The sequence below is a fragment of the Felis catus genome, chromosome B1 (genome assembly GCF_018350175.1).
Source record: "Felis catus isolate Fca126 chromosome B1, F.catus_Fca126_mat1.0, whole genome shotgun sequence".
NCBI classification, from domain to species: domain Eukaryota; kingdom Metazoa; phylum Chordata; class Mammalia; order Carnivora; family Felidae; genus Felis; species Felis catus.
The window spans coordinates 159,390,798-159,410,095 of NC_058371.1; the positions used below are offsets into that span (position 1 = coordinate 159,390,798).

The following is a 19,298-nucleotide window of genomic DNA, read 5'->3' on the forward strand; positions in this document are numbered from 1 at the left end:
TGGCAAATTGGCAGCTGCATTCATTTAAAATTAGCAGAGGCCCTTGTTCAAGAGATGGCATATTCAGAGTGACCCAAATTATCATGACATGAAGGCCACAGGTCAAATTCAAGGCCAAGTTACAAATCAATAGAAAATTTCCTTTGGGAGAGCTGGTGCTATGAACTTGAATTCTTAATTGTTTCTCAAGAGGCTGTATTTTACTTTGCTGCATCCAAAATTTAAGATCTTCTGCAAGATAAAGACTTTGACACATGAATGAGTTCTGGTTTTCTTATTTTGAGAATATGGGGTCTTTCCTACGTATTTAATTCATCAATTTTTTACTAAACTAAAATGTTATCATATGTTTTTAATAACATTTCCTCTGGAGATTTATTTCAAAAGTTTGGTAAAATGTGTTTGTGCTTCTATGTGCTTTTTATTCCCAACTGTGTTTCATTTTTTTCTCTAGAAAAGAGCTTAGTTTGACTGAACCCACATGAATGTTACACTGAAATTCAAATACCTGTTTTACACATTACATGACTCAAGTTTGTGAATAAAAATTGGGATACAACATCTCCATTCTGATGTTAAAAGATTTCACTTCCACTCTTCCTGTCACCAGCCAAAGGGAAGACATTTGTGTGTCAAGGACCAATGTTTCAGGCCTTTCCTGCCACTCTCTGCATTTTTAGTGGTACCTGTCACTGCTCACCCCTCCAGGAATCTCCTCCCCAACTGATCCTTCAGGAATTGAACTCTGGTTCTGAAGTTTGTGCTCTGTGAGTAAGCACAATTTCTATTCCTCATTTAGTTCACAGTGAACTTAAAAGACAACTTAAAAAATAGTGCTTTGCTTTCTCTATAACCTTATTCTGAAACTTTTAGTGAAGGTAAAAAAAAGTTGGGATGGAAAGTGCACTGGATACTCTGGTTTCTCTTCAAATCATACAAATCTTTTACCTTTTACTGAAGATTTTCGTGGAAAGGAACAACTTTGAGTCTTAACCCAATTTTTTGAGTCCTTGTTTCAGCAAGTTTACAAAGGAAAAAAAAAAAAAGGAAAGAAAAAGAACAGAAAGAGAAAGGAAGGAAAGAAGGAAGGAAAAGGGGGGGAAGAAAGAGAGAGGGAAAAGAAAGAAAGAAGGAGGGGGGAGGGAGAAAGAACAGCAAGCATAGGGCAGGTAGGCTAGAGAATTGTTTCTCCTTCCCTCTGTTGCTTTGAGAAATCACTTCTCTTGAATTTTGCCTGTAAAATGAAGAGGTTGGACTAGTGATGTCTAAAATTGTCAGCAGCTTGGAAATCTAGGATACTTTCTATTCTGTTTGAAATTTCAAATCATGTGTAGTTTTTCCTAGTACAATTATATACATATATTTTTAATTTTTTAAAGTGTATTTATTTTGGGGAGAGAGAGAGAGCACGTGCAGTACAGGAATAGGGAGAGACAGAGAGAGGGAGAGACAGAATCCCAAGCAGCCTCCAAGCTGTCAACACAGAGCCCAGTTCAGGGCTCAAATTCACAAACTGTGAGATCATGACCTAAGCCAAGATCAAGAGTCGGGCGCTTAACCGACTGCACCATCCAGGTGCCCACAATTATATATTTTTAAGTTCAATATACGTGACATCCCTAGTTTCTTCTCTATGGCTCTCTTTTGCCCCTGTGGAGACATACCAGTAACCTTGAAACATAACTGGCCTCAAGACAGGTGTTGTCTGTGGAACCCCTGCCTGGCTCAGTGAGTAGAGCATTCAACTCTTGATCTCAGGGTTGTAAGTTTGAGCCCCTCATTGGGTGTGGAGATTACTTAAAAATAAAATCTTAAAAGGGGCGCCTGAGTGGCTCAGTGGGTTAGGCATCCAACTCTTGATTTCCGCTCAGGTCATGATCTCATGGTTTGTGAGATAGAGTCCCATGTCATTGGAATTCTCTCTCCCCCTCTCCCTCTGCCCCTCTCCCCCGCTCACACATGCACTCTCTCACTCTCATTCAAAATAAAGTTAAAAAACATTAAAAAAATAAATAAAATCTTAAAAAAAAAAAAAAGATTGGCATTGTCTGAAGACAGGGATTTAAGGCCTGGTCTAGTTCTACTAAATGCAGGATCATCTATCCTTGCTTCCATTTGGACCCTGACCTATTTTTCTGGTTCTGACAATTGAGCACAGGGTCTTATCCACTATAGTATCTGCAGCTTGAGACACAGAGATGTCCCCTAAGTGCTAAGAGAAGGAAGGGAGGTGAACAAGGAAACTCCAGAATGAGCTGGGTTCCATCCTACCCTCTCCTGGAGCCCCAACCACACTTTGAACAACTCTTCCCTTGTTCCTCTTCCTTTCAACCTCACTGGCCTCCTTGAACCCTGGCTACTCTCCCCCTTTTGGTTCCCTGTTCTGTTTGCTGTTCCTCTTCTGAAAGACTGTCCAGTACCCTCTATCCATGCTGCTCATTCCCACCTCTCCTTGATTCAGATGCCACGATTTCAGAATTACAACCTCCTCCCTTTTGCATCTAATCATGTTGTCCTTTCTTTTTAAATTTTATTTATTTGAGAGAGAGAGAGAGAGCGAGCGCCATGGAGGGGCAGGGAGAGAGAGGGAAAGAAAGAGAACCCCAAATTCAGGGCTCAAACACACCCTGAGATCATGACCTTAGCCAAATCAAGAATTGGGTGCTTACCTGACTGAGCCACTCAGGCATCCCTGTTGTCCTTCTTATTAACAGTTATCACTAACATGTTATGTATTTTATTTATCTTATTTATTTTCTTTCCTCACTAGAAGGACAATGACAATGAAATTGGTATTTTCTATGCCTATAACATGGTAGTTGTTCAATAAGAGTTTGTGAAATGAATGGTTAGGGGATAGTACCTTGGTTTTTGCAGTCTCTCAAAGTGGAGACATCTTGTACTCATATCAGTACCCTCAGTTCAGTACCTATTACAGACTTCCCTCATGCTACATGCTAGCCTGCCTCTTTGAATCTCCCCTAAAATAGTCCCTTTTCAATAACTATTTGTTGAATGAATAAAACAATGCTCCTGGACCCCTGGTTCCTGTGGTCTACCTTCCTGTTGGAAATCTCCCTTCTGCCCTTCTGCATATTGTATTCCTAGCATAGCCCTAGTTTCACACACCAATCTCTAGTTGGATTTTCCTTGGTGCCTCTAACAGTCTGTTGAGCCTCTGGTGCCCCTCTATTTGCCAGTGTTTAAATGTAAGCCACACCCCCTCCCTGGAGAGCTGCATCTGTATTGCCCTGCCCCTCCCCTGCATTCTCTTTACTTTGGCCTTTTTTTTTTTTTTTTAATGTTTATTTTTGAGGGAGAGAGAGAGAGAGAAAGAGAGTGAGCATAAGTGGGGGAGGATCAGAGGGAGAGGGGAACAGAGGATCCGAAGCAGGCTCTGTGCTGACAGCAGAGAGCCCAATGCAAGGCTGGAACTCATGAACCGTGAGATCATGACCTAAGCTGAAGTCGGATGCTTAGCCAACTGAGCCACCCAGGTGCCCATTTACTTTGGCCTTTGTCATTGTCCTTCCTCCCAGAATTCTCCCCCCATATAATATGCAGACCACAAAATCTCACAATTGAAAAAGATCTTAGGCGTCCAAGCGCTTATTTTATAGATGAAAGATAGACTTGCAAAGCATTTGGCTTATGCAGGTTTGCACTCAAGTTAGGGTACGGCTGGAACTAGGATTCAGGGGCTCAGATTTCCAGCCAGACAGATGCTCTTTCCACATTTCTCAAAATCTCCAGTCTTCCCTCTATTTTTCCCTGGCCCCAGTGGCCCCCTTCCCAAAAACATTTTACTCCTCTGGACCTGATAAGCCACTTTGTTCAATGGTTGCACAGACAAGGTATATCTAAGGTAAGAAGTCTTTTCAGATCTATAGTTCCCTAACTTTTTTTTTTTAATGTTTATTTTGTTTTTGAGAGAGAGGGGGGAGGAGGGGCAGAGAGAGAGAGGAAGACACAGAATCTGAAGCAGGCTCCAGGCTCTGAGGTGGCAGCACAGAGCTTGACATGGGGCTCGAACCCACAAACCATGAGATCATGACCTGAGCTGAAGTCAGACGCTTAACAGACTAAGCCACCCAAGCATCCCTATATGTCCCTAACTTTTAAGCCTATCTTCATATATGTATTTTTTAAAGATGTATTTGTTTATTTAAGCAATCTCTATACCCAACGTGGGGCTCCAACTCACAACTCTGAGATCAAGAGTCACATGCTATATACTGACTGAACCAGCCAGGCACCCAAGCCTATTTTCATATTAAGATTAATTACTTTTTGGCTAGGGAAAGCCTTATTGTCCTCTATTGTGTTTAAATTACTAAAGACCCAGCATCAACATTTTAACCTACAAAACTCAACATCAATTTAGGGGAAATGGGACTTAACTTAAAAGACAACTTCTGTCAGTCTTTTCCTTCCTTCCATAGAGAAGCAAAAAGCTTCCAGTCTGTGCTCCCAAAGTATACTCATACATATTTTCTTTCTCGTGTCTTTCTCACCTGACCGAGAGAGCCTGGAGATAAGAAACTGTTTGTGTGTTCTCAATATGATAATATTCCTTCCATAGTCAAGAAAATCAAACATCTGACAAAGTATATCAACCCACCCAAAGTTAAAACCAGACACTGGTTTTGTCAATAAATGTTTCTTAGATGAGTAAAACCTCACCTTTTCCTTATTTGTCTTCAAATAATCATTTAACTTACTAGAATGGCTAAAAATAAAAGAGGTGGCAATATGAAATATTGAAAAGAATGCTCAGGGGCGCCTGGGTGTCTCAGTTGGTTGAGCGTCCAACTTCAGCTCAGGTCACGATCTCACGGTCCATGAGTTCGAGCCCTGCGTCGGGCTCTGGGCTGATGGCTCAGAGCCTGGAGCCTGCTTCGGATTCTGTGTCTCCCTCTCTCTCTGCCCCTCCCCCGCTCATGCTCTGTCTCTCTCTGTCTCAAAAATAAATAAACGTTTAAAAAAAAAAAAAGAATGCTCAGCAGGGCACTTGGGTGGCTCAGTTGGTTAAGCACCCAACTTCAGCTCAGGTCATGGTCTCAGGGTTCATGTGTTTGAACCCCACATTGGGCTATCTGCGGTCAGCACGGGGCCTGCTTTGGATCCTCTGTTCCCCCTCTTTCTCTTCCCCTCCTCTGTTTGTTCTGTCTCTTAGAAATAAAATTTTGAAACTTTATTAAAAAAAAAAAAAAGAACACTAAGCAACTGGAACTCTCATATATTACTGATGGAAATGTTGGAATTGGTCTGTGTAGTTTCTTACAGAGACACACAGCATTTAATTCAGGCATCCTGTTGTTCTTATTAAAAAGAACCACAGGTCCAAAATGGTGTCACTTAAGCCAAGTTTCCACCTCCTCCATAAATGTAGTCTTAACTGATCAGTTAGGAATTTTCTGATCAGCATCAATGAGGTAATTTGTCACATGGGCCCTCTTCATCCCCCACCACCCCCCTCAAAAAGATGAGGTAATCTGCATGATAATATCCCTGCCCTTCCCACTAAGGAAAGGTGACTTTGTCTGAAACCATCTTTTCTCCCCTTTGGTAATAACTTCCTTGCCCCCCTCCCCCCCCCCCCCCCCCCCGTTATAAAACATTCCATTTTTTACAACTCCTCAGAGTTCCACTCTACCTGCTAGAGGGGAGGCTGCCCAATTCATGAACTGATTAATAAAGTCAATTGGATTTTCAAATTTACTTGGTTGAATTTTTGTTTTTTAACAGTCTTAAGGGAATTGAAAATATTTGCCATGCAAAGACCCTGTAGGAAAGTGTCCAAAAACTAGGAACAACCCAAAAAAGTCCAATTGGTTAGTGGATAAACAAATTTTAATCCACCCATACAATGGAATAATAGTGTCAGGGAACTAAAACTTTCCCTGTACTCTCTTACTTTAAGTGATCAGGGCCCTGTGAATTAGACTGCCAAAGACAGATTAGCAAAAGATAAAATTCAATCATCCTTTTCGTTAAGGTATGTAAAAGGGTACACAGTAAAATATGACACAAAGGGGCTGTGAGAATCTGGGGCTTATATACCATCCTAATAGGGGCAGGGGAGGAGGAGGAGGAGAAGGACACTTATGGGAAAAGTAATGACTTCTTAATAAGGGCAGGTGGGGGAAGAAAGGGCACTTAAGGGAAGACCAAATGAGTTTTTAGAAAGATAAATGGGCCTCAGAAGAGACGAGAGATATGATTGTTTTGTGACAATGTGTGATACGGTATGGAGACCTCTCATCTTCTGGGATAAGTGATAAGAGTCTATGTTCCTAGTTGATCCCAGGGAAGGGGTTATGACAATTGAAGTTTTTTAAAACTACTCTTGAGAGGCTCTGCTTTTAGGAAGGTGAGAGGTTTCAGGAACTCAAATGCCTTCTAAAATTTTTTATGCCACAGTGAGTGGCATATTCTGGACCCATCCAATAGCAATAAAAAGGAACTAGCTATGAGGCAGCTGCATAGATGAATGTCAAGAGCATTATGCTAAGTGAAAGAAGCCAGATACAAAAGGCCACTTACCTTATGGTTCCATTGCCATTCTGGGAAAGGCGAGTCAATAGAGACACAAATCAGATCAGTGTTTGCCAGGGGCCAGTGGTTAGGGAAGGGGATTGACTATAAACAGGTATAAGGGAATTTTGGAGGTAATGTCAGTGATCTATATCTTGGCTACGGTAATGGCTACACTACAGTATAAACCTCCCAAAATTCACAGAAATGAACAACTTTCAAAAGGGCAAATTTTACATAATTTTAATAAGCCTGACTTTTAACAAATATGGCTGTAGAGGGGTTCCTGGGTGACTCAGTTAGTTGAGCCTCTGACTTCGGCTCAGGTCATGATCTCATGGCTGTGAGTTTGAGCCCTGCATTGGGCTCGCAGCTGTCAGCATAGAGCTTGCTTCAGACCTTCTGTCCCCACTCTCTCCTTGCCCCTTCCCCACTTGTGCTCTCTCTCTCTCTCTCTCAAAAATAAATAAATCTTTAAAAAATAATAGTAGTAGGGGCTCCTGAGTGGATCAGTCAGTGAAGCGTCCTACTTCAGCTCAGGTCATGATCTCATGGTTTGTGAGTTCGAAACCCGCGTCAGGCTCTGTACTGACAGCTCAGAGCCTGGAGCCTGCTTTGGATTCTGTGTCTCCCTCTCTCTGCCCCTCCCCCATCCACACTCTGTCTCTGTCTCTCTCTCAAAATTAAATAAACATTACAAAATTAAAAAAAAATAAGAATAGTAAAAATAAAAACATAGCCGTAGAGAATAGACATGAGTTTTTCTTTGTCTGGATGTCTGAGTTATTTTGGAAAGTGTTTGAAATTCTTTCACAATATGTTACATCTGAGAATGATGATTTTTCTCCTAATAGAGTCTCACCAATTTATACTAAAAAGTCACTTCTTGGGGTGCCTGGGTGGCTCCATCAGTTAAGCATCCAACTCTTGATTTCAGCTCAGGTCATCATCTCATGGTGATGGGACAGAGCTCTGCACTGGCCTCTGCACTGAGAGTGGATCCTACTTAAGATTCTCTCTTTCCCTCTGCCCCTCTCCCTGGCTCATGCATGCATGCTCTCTCTGTCAAATGAAAAAAAAAGTCACTTCTTATCCCTAAAGTTATTTTATTTCACAGGTATTTACCAAGCACCTCCCTCTGTTTAGGGCACATGGATGGGGTTGCAGGGTGGGAGGCAGGTAAAGAAATATAAACTAGGTTTTGACCTTCACCAGCTTACAGTTTAGCTGGGGAAATAAAACCCTGCTTTAGTAAAAGAACAGACAGTAAGAGCTTTTCAAGTTTGGAAGAGAAATTGCTTCCAGCTAGGCAAAGCTTCAACAATGCAGTAGAGTGTGTCTTATAGGAAACTAAGCAGTCCGTGGACTGCCTCTAGTCCAAAGTCTAGAGATTGGTTACCTTAAGGTCATTCTTAATGTATCATTCCAGGAGGAGGAGAGTCTGGGTCTCTGCTGAAAGATGAAGAGGCAGGAGCAGAGTTGTGGGAAAGAAAGTGAGGTAAACCAGTGGTGCCTGGCTGGCTCAGTGAATTAAGTGTCCAACTTCGGCTCAGGTCATGATCTCACGGTTCATGGGTTCAAGACCCATGTCGGGCTCTGTGCTGACAGCTTGGAGCCTAGAGCCTGCTTCGGATTCTGTGTCTCCCTCTCTTTCTGCCCTCCCCCACTCATGCTCTGTCTCTCTCTGTCTCTCAAAAATGAATAAATGTTAAAAAAAAAAAATCAGGTAAACCAGAATAGTAAACCAGCTGGGGTTGGAGCAAAACACAACTGAAAGTGAAGTACGTGACATCAATTTAGGACTGACACTCTTTCAAGTATGGGCTTGGCTTTCTACCAACAATGTCTTAAATAAGTAGTGATGAATTCACTCAGAAAAACAAACAAACAAACAAAAACAAAATCAGCACTACAATCTAATAATAATTGTGACCGTCACACAATCAAACCTTAGCAACATCAAGTATATTGATTTGGATGAAGATAAAATGTAAGTTCCTGTAGTGTACTCAGAAGAAAGAATGTGTTGCCGTAAGAAACTAGTCTGCATATAATCTAGAAAGGAGGAAAATGAAGGGGGAAAAGTTGGCACTGTTTACCTAACACTGTCCAGGGAGGATTGAGACATTGAATGTGGCTGTTAGAAACATATATGCTAGGTTTAGGACAAAGGACAGTTTACTTGGATTTTCCATGGCTTAGAATAGATGTCAAATCATTTAATCTCTCCTGACATTGAGTCCATATTCACAAAACAATACTATTAATATACACCCCATACTTTGACTCCAAAGTGTGTGTGTGTGTGTGTGTGTGTGTGTGCGCGCGTGCGCGTGTGTATGGCAGCTAAGTTATTATTAACTGGTATTCTAATTTTTGCATTTTCTCCTCCTATCCTCCTCTAACATTTCCTACTACATCTCCTCCTTTTCTACCCTCACTCACTGAGCTCCAGTCACCCATGGCAGGCATACTCCTTTCTCAGGACCTTTGCAGATGTAATTAAATTGAGGATCTTGAAATGAGGAGATTATCCTAGATTACCTAGGTGCGTCCTAAAGTCATTGACATAAATCCTTATATAAGACACACAGAGGAGAACACAGACAGAGGGGAAAGTAATGTGAAGACTGAGGCAGAGATTGGAGTGATGTGGCCGCAAGCCAAAGAAGCTGGCGACCGCGAGAGGCTAAAAGAGATCTGGACTGGATCTTTCCTTAGAGGCCTTTCTGAGCCAGCATGGCCCTGCTGACACCTTGATTTTGTACCTCTAGCCTCCAGAACTGTGAGAGAATAAGTTTCTCTTGTTTTAAACAGCTCAGTTTGTAGCCATTTGTTTTAGCAGCCCTGGGAAACTACTATGCTGCATGATTCCATCTATGTAACATCTCAAAGTAACAAAATTACAGACATGGAGAATAGATTAGATGTGGCCAAGTGTTAAGAATGGGATGTCGGGGTGGCTCAGTCAGGTAAGCACCTGGGTGGCTCAGTCAGGTAAGCACCTGGTGGCTCCTGGGTGGCTCAGTCAGGTAAGCATCTGAATTCCGCTCAGGTCATGATCTCACGGTTCAGAGGTTCAAGCCCCATGTCGGGCTCTGTGCTGACAGCGCAAAGCCTAGAGCCTGCTTTGGATTCTGTGTCTCCTTGTGCCTCTCTGCCTCTCCCCCACTTGTGCTCTCTCTTTCAAAAATAAATAAGTAAATATTAAAAAAAAAAAAAAAAAGAATGGGATATGGGAATGGTGGCTTGCTGAGTATAAAGGGATACCACAAAGGAGATCTTTATGGAGATGGAACACTTCTGTCTGCATGTAAATCTGATGAACTCTGACTAAGATTTCTACAGACTAAGGTCTGTAGATTGTACCAATGTCAATTTCCTTGTTTTGATTTTTATAATTATCTAAGATGTTCTCATTAGAGGAGAGTGGAAGAAAGAGAACACAGGACCCCTCTGTACTATTTTTGGAACTTCCTGTGAATCTGTAATTATTTTTAAATGAATAAAGAATTAATTTCACTTCTTTCTTTCTAGTATTTTCGGTGGCAGCTACTAGAAAACTTTTAATTACATAGGTGGTTTGCATTATATTTCTATTTGATCAGTGCTGCTCTAGAATGTTATTTTCCCCTGTGGGGTTCTGTAAAGGAGCTGAACAGTCTCCTGCTCTGAAATCTTAGCCTCACCTTCTATAATTGCAGTAAAAACAATACAAGTCTGGGAAGTAAAGCCATAACAGGAGGGAAAGTACAAGCTGAGTCAGACAGACATGGGTGGAATCCTGGCTTTGCCATTTAGAGTCAGACCTCTAGCAAATGCTTTAAACTCTCTCAGCCTGCCTCACTTAGTCTGGACAATCAGAATAATAATGCCATTTTGGCAGGACTCATGTGAGGACAAAGTGAAATCTCAGAAGTGCCTGACACATATTGAGTGTTCAGTAAATGTCAGTTCATTGCCTTTCTGTTCCAAGTTTCTCGGGTCATATTAGATCTTCTTGTTTCCAGAAAAGGGAAGAAGAGGGAAGTGATAATTAGGGCCATCTTAGAGTCTGTGTGCCATGCACAGGAAAGTGCATTATTGTTTAGACATGCTTTCAGATACTTGTTTTCATTCACTGTTCATGATAATCCTGTGATATAGATTATTGCTGTCAATCATTAACCTCCCAAAAGACCACCAGAAAAACTTGTTGGTCAAGCAAAGCTAAATTTATTAGACTACTACAGAGAGAGGGAACAGTACCCTGACAGAATCTTAGTAGTCAGAGGAGGATATTTCTAGGGTTTTAGGCCCAGGTTGGATCACTTAAACAGGTCTGGGAGGGCAGGAAACTGGTGGGGAATAAGCAGAATTTATAATATAATAGTTTAGGATTAGTGAGCATAGCAAGATGAGGGTATTAAAACAAGTATTAACGAGCAAGTTGTTAATTTTGCTTAGTAACCTATTTTAATTGGTTCATAGTGGTGTCTTTTAAGAACAAGAATTTCACAGAGCAAATAGCTAAGTTATTTTTGTCTGATCCCAGAATTGTTTAGCACAGGGACAAGAAAGTAAGTTAGTTTCAGTTCTCATGGCTAACAATTTCATAGTACATATACATTAAATGATGAATGATTCATGGTACCTCAACAAGAAAAGATACTCTGCAACCTTTAAATATAATTATTAAAAGTACTCAAAAATATGTTTATATTGTATGCTGATGACATAATGTTAAATGAAGGAAACAGAAGACAAAATATTAACTTACATGGTTGTGACAGAGTAAAAATATGTGAGCATTTGGAAGAAAATGTGGTAAGAAAATAATGCAAGGGAGGGCGTCTGGGTGGCTCAGTCGGGTAAGCATCCAACTTTGGCTAAGGTCATGATCTTGTGGTTTGTGAGTTCGAGCTCCCTGTCAGGCTCTGTGCTGACAGCTTGGAGCCTGGAGCCTGCTTCTGATTCTGTTTCCCTATCTCTCTGCTCCTCCCCTGTTCACCCTCTCTCTCTCTCTCTCCCCCTCTCTCAAAAATAAATAAACATTAAAAAAAAATTAGAAAATAATGCAAGGATGGTGGGGTGATGTGTGTGTCAATTAGGGTCCTACCAGGAAACAGATTCCATTTCTAAGTATTTAAAACAGAGGGAATTTGAGGCAAGAGGTTGTTTGCAGAGGCAGTGGAAGAGCAGAGAAGCCAAATAGGGCCGCCAAAAGCTAGGGGTATGCCACGGGTGCCAGAACCTCTGCAGTGGGCCTGTTCAGCAGCAGGTGGATCCATGGAGGAGAGGGAGCAAAGGAAATCACTGTCCTTGCTAAGACACTTCCCAGGACAGAGGGGGGAATGCCTGACTTCTTCTTCTTCTTTTTTTTTTTTTTTTCCAACGTTTATTTATTTTTGCGACAGAGAGAGACAGAGCATGAACGGGGGAGGGGCAGAGAGAGAGGGAGACACAGAATCGGAAACAGGCTCCAGGCTCTGAGCCATCAGCCCAGAGCCTGATGCGGGGCTCGAACTCACGGACCACGAGATCGTGACCTGGCTGAAGTTGGACGCTTAACCGACTGCGCCACCCAGGCGCCCCCTTCTTTTTTTTTTTTTTTTAAGTTTATTTATTTATTTTGAGAGAGACAGAAACAGAGAATGAGTGAGGGGCAGAGAGCGAGGGAGAGAGAGAGAGAGAATCTGAAGCAGGCTCTGCCCTGCCAGCACAGAGCCCGATGTAGGGCTCGAGCTCACAAAACTGTGAGATCATGACCTGAGCAGAAACCAAGAGTCAGATGCTTAACTGACTGAGCCACCCAGGCGTCCCGAAAATGCCTTACTTCTCACTACTCACCGCTCCAGTCTCTTGCCAATGTTTCCCACTAGCCCAAACCAGTCAGATACCAGCTTACGGGAAGCCCAGGACATATAGCTGGCAAAGACCAGCTCCCCTTTCAGGTGCAGAGGAACACAGAAGAGCAGAAATAGATCTAAGGCTACAATGAGAGGTTTTCATTTGCTTTCAAATATATGTACTTGCTGGTGTTATATTGCTTTTTTAATTCCAGTGGGGAGAAAATGTAAAGTAAATAAATAAATAATTTTCAGAACGAGAACTCTGGGGGCACCTGGGTAGCTCAGTAGGTTAAGTGTCCAACTCTTGGTTTTGGCTTAGGTCATAATCTCACAGTTCGTGGGTTCAAGCCCCATGACAGGCTGTTTGCTGGAATTCTCTCTCTCCCTATGTTTTCCCCTCCCTGTTCAAAAGAGAAAGGAAGAAAGAAGGAAAGAAAGAAAGAAGGAAGGAAAGAAAGAAAGAACAGAAGGAAGGAAGGAAGGAAGGAAGGAAGGAAGGAAGGAAGGAAGGAAGGAAGGAAGAAAAGTAAACTCTAAGCAGTCTCTTAAACTGTAAGTTGCTGTGTAAATGGGTATCACTTCATAGGAGGGTAATTTGGCTACAACGCTCAACAGTTTGGGAGGCCTGGTGGCTCATCTGACTCTTGATTTCAGCTCAGGTCGTGGTCTCACAGTTTTGTGAGCTTGAGCTCCATGTCAGACTCTGTGCTTGGATTCTCTCTGCCACTGTCTCTCTGCCCCTCCCCCACTCACACACAGTCTGTCTCTCTCTCTCTCTCTCTCTCTCTCTCTCTCTCTCTCTCTCTCAAAAATAAATAAATAAAGATTTAAAAAAACTTTATTGGGGACACCTGGGTGGCTCAGTCAGTTGAGTGTCCGACTTCAGCTCAGGTCATGATCTCACAGTTTGTGGGTTTGAGCCCCACATCGGGCTCTGTGCTGACAGCTTGGAGCCTGCTTCAGATTCTGTGTTTCCCTCTGTCTCTCTGCCCCTCCCCACTTGGGCACACTGTCCCTCTCTCAAAAATAAATAAATAATTTTTTTTAATTAAAAAAAAATTTAAAGTTCATTGTACTTACTCTTTGTCCCAGCAATTTCATTTCATTTTTTTTTTTTTAAGTTTTTATTTTGAGAGAGAGAGAAAGCATGAGTCAGATGCTTAACCAACAGAAAGCCACCCAGGCACCCCTGATATGATCATTTTTAAGCCAGGTCAGCCATGTCTACAAAGGTTTATGCTCCAAAATTTGAAAACCAAATTGTAAGACAAACATCAGGTTTAATTAAATGTCTACATATACATTATGTCAGCTTAATAAACTTGGCATTTGTTAAAATGTCTTATGTTTTAAAGCTTATAGGCTAGATTTCCTCACTTCATAAGAAATCCTGAGCATGCAGGAAAGTTATTGAGGAATTATAGCTAATAAATTACTTATGGCCAAGTATTTTTAAGAAAAAAATATTATACTATTGCCCTTTTATATCACACACACACACACACACACACACACACACAATATTTGATGTTTGTGCATCTGAAGACAATTGTTGGATGTAAAGTAGGGCCTGGAAATATAAAAGTGCTGAAGGTCTAGGCAGGCCTCTCAGAATTTCTTAGCAGTGGCACAGGTTGGTTACATATGCTGGAGGAAAAAGAAGAAAAGATAAAGTAAAGTTGGTCTGGGAAAGTTACTATATTGACCATATTGTTGTCTCATTCTAAGATAATCTCAGGGTGTCTGGGTGGCTCAGTTAGTGGGCTTCTGGCTCTTGATCTTGATCTTGGCTCAGGTCTTAATCTCAGGGTCATGAGTTCAGCACCTGAGTTGGGCTCCACACTGGGCATGAAGCCTACTTAAAAAAAAAAAAAAAAAAAAAAAAAAATATATATATATATATATATATGCATATATATATATAGTGCTTGTATATATATATGGCTTATATATATAGTGCTATATATGTATATATATATAATTAACATATATATGTTAATCTCCAAAATTTGTAGCAAAATTTAATTTCCTACTTTGTATGCATCCAAATTATTCCAGCTCTTTTCAAAAGAATACATTACTTTTATAATCTAGAAAGTAAGGGTTTTTAAACTAAAATAAAATGTTCATGGACCATCTCACAACACTATGTTTGGGGAGTATAAATTCTACAGCTTTTTTGGAGAATAAGATGGCACTGCCAAAATAAATACACACACACATAGACACAGCTTTTGACCCAATATAACCTTCCACAGTGCACAGAGATCTGCAAGAATGTTCAATCCAGTATTTTTAGTAAAGTTACTGGTCAAAATATTAGCCAGGATTATATCGTGGAACGGGCTTATGGGAGGGTACTTTCACTTTCTATAATATGCATTTCTACAGTATGCATCTTTCAATGTTATATTTAAATTATAGGGTTCAAATTTGCTTATGAATTGCTTCATTCACTCAAAAACTATTTTGTACTTACAATGTACCACCAGGTTTGCCCCTTTGAATCTGCCCTCACTGGGAAAAGATTGAGTGAAAAAATAATTTTAAAATTTTTTTAAGCTTATTTTTTGAGAGAGAGAGAGGGACAGAACATAAGCAGGGGAGGGGCAGAGAGAGAGAGTTACAGAGTCTGAAGCAGGCTCCAGGCTCTGAACTGGCAGCAGAGAGCCTGATGTGGGGCTTGAACTCATGAACTGCGAGATCATGACATGAGCCGAAGTCAGACGCTTAACCAACCAAGCCACCCAGGCACCCCAGGTGAAAAAATAATTTTAAAAGGGGCAAAATAGGGGCACCTGGGTGGCTCAGTCGATTAAGGGTCTGACTTTGGCTCAGGTCATGATCTCACCGTTCATGAGTTTGAGCCCCAACGTCAGGATCTGTCTGTGCTGACAGCTCAGAGCCTAGAGCCTGCTTCAGATTCTGTGTCTCCCTCCCTCTCTGCCCCTCCCCTGCTGTTGCTCTGTCTCTCTCTCAAAAATAAATACACATTAAAAAAAATTTTTTTAAAGGAGACAAAATAGGGAGAAGATTAACTGCATGTTTTCTGAATACCAGATAATCTAGTGGTACAGAAAGACTGGGAAGAAGATAAAATGGAGGGTCCTATCTGAAGAGTTCCTTGATCACATCATCTAAGGAAGGCCCACCTCACCAATGACTTTGGAAAAGAAACTGGTAACTAAAGCTAATTAATTCCTTTAACTGTCAGCCACCACCCTCTAAAACCCAGAGATTTCAAATTGACAGCAAAAAGGATTACCTCACCCATCTTCCATAAAATTGTCTTAGTGGATACAAACTATTATCTTTGCTTTCTATATTCTGAAACTATTGAATTAATAACAATCCCCAGCTTAAATTAAAAACAAAAAAGAACTTCTTCAAGTTTATTTATTTTAAAAAAATTTTTAAAGTTTATTTATTTTGAGAGAGAGCAAGTGAGCAGGGGAGGGGCAGAGAGAGGGGGAGAGAGAGGATCCCAAGCAGGCTCTGCACTGTCAGCCCAGAGCCCAATGTGGGGTTTGAACTCACAAACCGTGAGATCATGACCTGAGCCGAAATTGAGAGTCAGACACTTAACCAACTGAGCCACCCAGGCACCCCTTCAAGATTATTTTTAACATGCAATATAAATCATAAGTAGACAACTATTTGGTCACTCTTGGTGATTTATACAAACAGCTGTTGGTGACATTGATTACTCAGAGTTCAGGAAAAGTGAAGAAAAAAATAGCATTCATTGATCAGGAAATACGGGACATACATGGACTCACTCTGGTTTCACAACATCCCCTCTATAAAAAGTATTGATAAAGTTATTTTGTGTATGGGGACCCACTAAACAGAGGCTGCTCCAGTGGCCCGGCCCAGGTCACAAATCTAAACCTAAGTAAACCTTGTGAAAGCATTTCAATCTAAAATGGAACCAGAGGATATGAAATGAATCTCATGAACATGCTTTCAGAAGAAAAGAATTTAAGAACGAAGAGACCGATTTCCATTAAATGCCTGATTTATGGAAAACTGAGACTTACCTCCTTTCCGATGGACATCTGCCAAGAGTCCCTCCTCATCCTCAACCACCTAACTTATTGCTTGGACTCTGGCTGGATATCCCCCTCTTTACACTCCCTACACATTGATAATCCTGTCCCAAACCCTCAACAGACTCTCCTGTAGCTTGCTATAGCATGTGTTTTCCTGAATTTCATTTCTTCTATTTCCAAATAAACTCAATTCCAGGTAGTTCAAACTTGCCCCAGTTTACCTCAGGTTGATAGTCTGCTCTTAGGAGAAATGCCTCACTGTCAAGGAAACCTAACATAAACCAATCACAATCCTCCAACTCAGCTAGCTTACCCTGCAAAATGGGACCTGCTAATCTTACAAGGAAACCACTAACCGCCTAGCCAATCATGCCCTGTTTCTGTGTTCCCTTTTCTAGCACTCTGTAGGACTCTCTCTTGCTCAAAATCTCTCAGGAAGAGTGTTCACAGCTTGTCAGGCACTGCACTTCCCCAGTCCGTGTATTGTTTTACCTTGAACAAAGGACATCAAACTTGTTATGAAATTATATTGCTTTTGCATTTGACAGCATGGACTCCCAATTTTACAGAAGAACCAAAGAGGGGTTGAGTGTTTCTAGACAAGTGCCATGGAGTTCAGCAATATGGCTTCATCTATGACATGGCAGTCAATCCTAATACCACCCAGCTGAGTCTACCAGGCTAGGAACCAGAGGGTACTATGTAAGTATCATAGTGCCAGGAAGCCCTGGATTGGTTTCCTTTGCCAAATTGTTTCAAAGGTCTTGAATTTGACCTATGCCCCAACAGTTTTAAAGCAATGCATCTTGGGGCACCTGGGTGACTCAGTCGGTTGAGCGTCCGACTTCAGCTCAGGTCATGATCTCATGGCTCGTGAGTTCGAGCCCCATGTTGGGCTCCGTGCTGACAGCTCAGAGCCTGGAACCTGCTTCGGATTCTGTGTCTCCCTCTCTCTCTGCCCCTCCCCCGCTCATGCTCTGTCTCTCTCACTCTCTCTCTATCAAAAATAAATAAACATTCAAAAAAAATTTTAAAAAGCCATGTGTCTTGTAAAACTGCTTATTATCCATTTTTTGAAACACCAAAGAATAGCACAATGAACTCCATACACCCATCACTTAGTGAAGCACTGCTTTTTTTGTTTTTCCATTTAAAAACTTGCTGAGTCACATAAGAAGGTCCATGGAAAGAGACAAAATACATAACTGGTTGGCTGTCTTAGTTCTGCTATGAATAAACTGTGCAGCATTGAATACTTCATGGTGCCACTCTGGGACTCGGTTTTCTCATTAACTGAGATACAAAACTTGGATGGGATCTGGAGGACTTTCCAGACCTTATATCCTATGCTTTGATTCTAAAGTTCATTCATTCAATGTACACTCATTAAGCCACCATTACATTTTGTCTTAACTAATCTCTCTTTGCCCACTCCTACTCATCTACATTCCATTTTTCATCTAGTGGCCTAAAAAAGTCAACTTTTAAAAATGCACATCTGATCACCTTATCACATCATTCCTCCACTACAATCCCCTCAGCACCTTTACATTTCTTGTAGGGTGAAGTTCAAGCTGCTCAACAAGGCCTGTGAGGAGCTGCCAGATCTGGCCTAGGCCTGGACTGTTACCTCTTCTTTCACTAACTCCATGGCACTGGCCATTTCCAGCTCAGTCTCCCTTCATGTGCCTCTGCAACTACCTAGAGGATTCCTCTGGGACTCAGTACTCTACCTACCTCCATCCCAACACAGACACATTCTGCTTGGGTAACTTGTTTTCATTCTTCAGGAGTCTACCTAAGGATTACATCCTCCAGGAAGCCGGCACCTGAACTATACCAAGTCCTACTAAGTCTGTTATGCTCTGTTAGTATTTGGATGTAGTGGCCTTAAACACCATTTTAGTTAATTAGTTACTTGTGTACTTACTTAACTAATTTCCTTCACCAGACTGTACATTCCATAATGTCAGTTTTTACTGTTTGGTCACCATGGTAATGCCAGCACCCAGCACAGGGCCTGGTACAGAACAGGCATTCAAATATGTATTTGTAGACCAATGACATGTTCCCTGCTAGTCTTCAGGGATAAAAAGAAATTCAAAGTTTAGTGGGGAGGACAGACTGAGATGTGATAGACCGTGCATTACTAGAAGAGCTAGGATGAGGGAACAGATGAAAGGCAGTTCAGATCCACTAAAGAGACACCCAATGTAATCTAGGCCAGGATAGGCTTACCAGAGGAGACAGCGACTTTGTGAAGGAAATCCATCTAACAAGCCTAGATACAAAGTCTCTATGAGGGCAGGGGTGCAGTGAGAGAGGAGGACAGTCTCAGTAACTCTTTGAGAATGTTCAGATGCTGACACTCCTAGGTGATATTCCCCCCAGACTCATTTGGCCTGCGGTCAGGTGCCATCCACGCTTTCTCACTTATAGAATGGGTTGGAAGAAGAGCAACTGTTGGTCAGTAATAAATGGGGCTTGCTTAGTAAATGAGTAAGAACTGGGTAAGCTCCTTTTTTTTCCCAAAGAAGGGAGTGGGAATTACAATTAAGGAGGTAGACTTTTCCTTAATTTAAGCTGCAAATGGCAGCATAATTTTTTTTTTTTTTTTTTTTTAGAATAATCACTGATAATGTGCCAACAAGTATAAGGTCATTTTGAGCTGGAAGTCCAAATAAAAAGGGTCATTCACATCCAGAGAGAAATTTTAGTCTAATCATTGGCTATCATTATTTTATGATAGTCTTATAATTTGCTTCTATTTTATTAGTTTCTATAAATATGAATTTAAATACTAATGTATTATATACTTCATAAATATTAGACTCTAAATTTTTTGTGATTCACAACTAACCAGAAACAAAGTTGTAGA

The 19,298-nt window shown here is 41.2% G+C and overlaps 1 protein-coding gene and 1 non-coding gene across 2 annotated transcripts in view; one reads left to right on the top strand and one right to left on the bottom strand.

Annotated features, from left to right (window-relative positions):
- Positions 1-19,298, bottom strand: part of REST (RE1 silencing transcription factor) — a 99,754-nt gene that overhangs the window by 39,985 nt on the left and 40,471 nt on the right. The gene's annotated exons all lie outside the window — the stretch shown is intronic.
- LOC111560248 lies at positions 911-1,026 on the top strand. Its single transcript, XR_002742006.1, has one exon. It is a non-coding gene; the product is annotated as a U5 spliceosomal RNA (small nuclear RNA).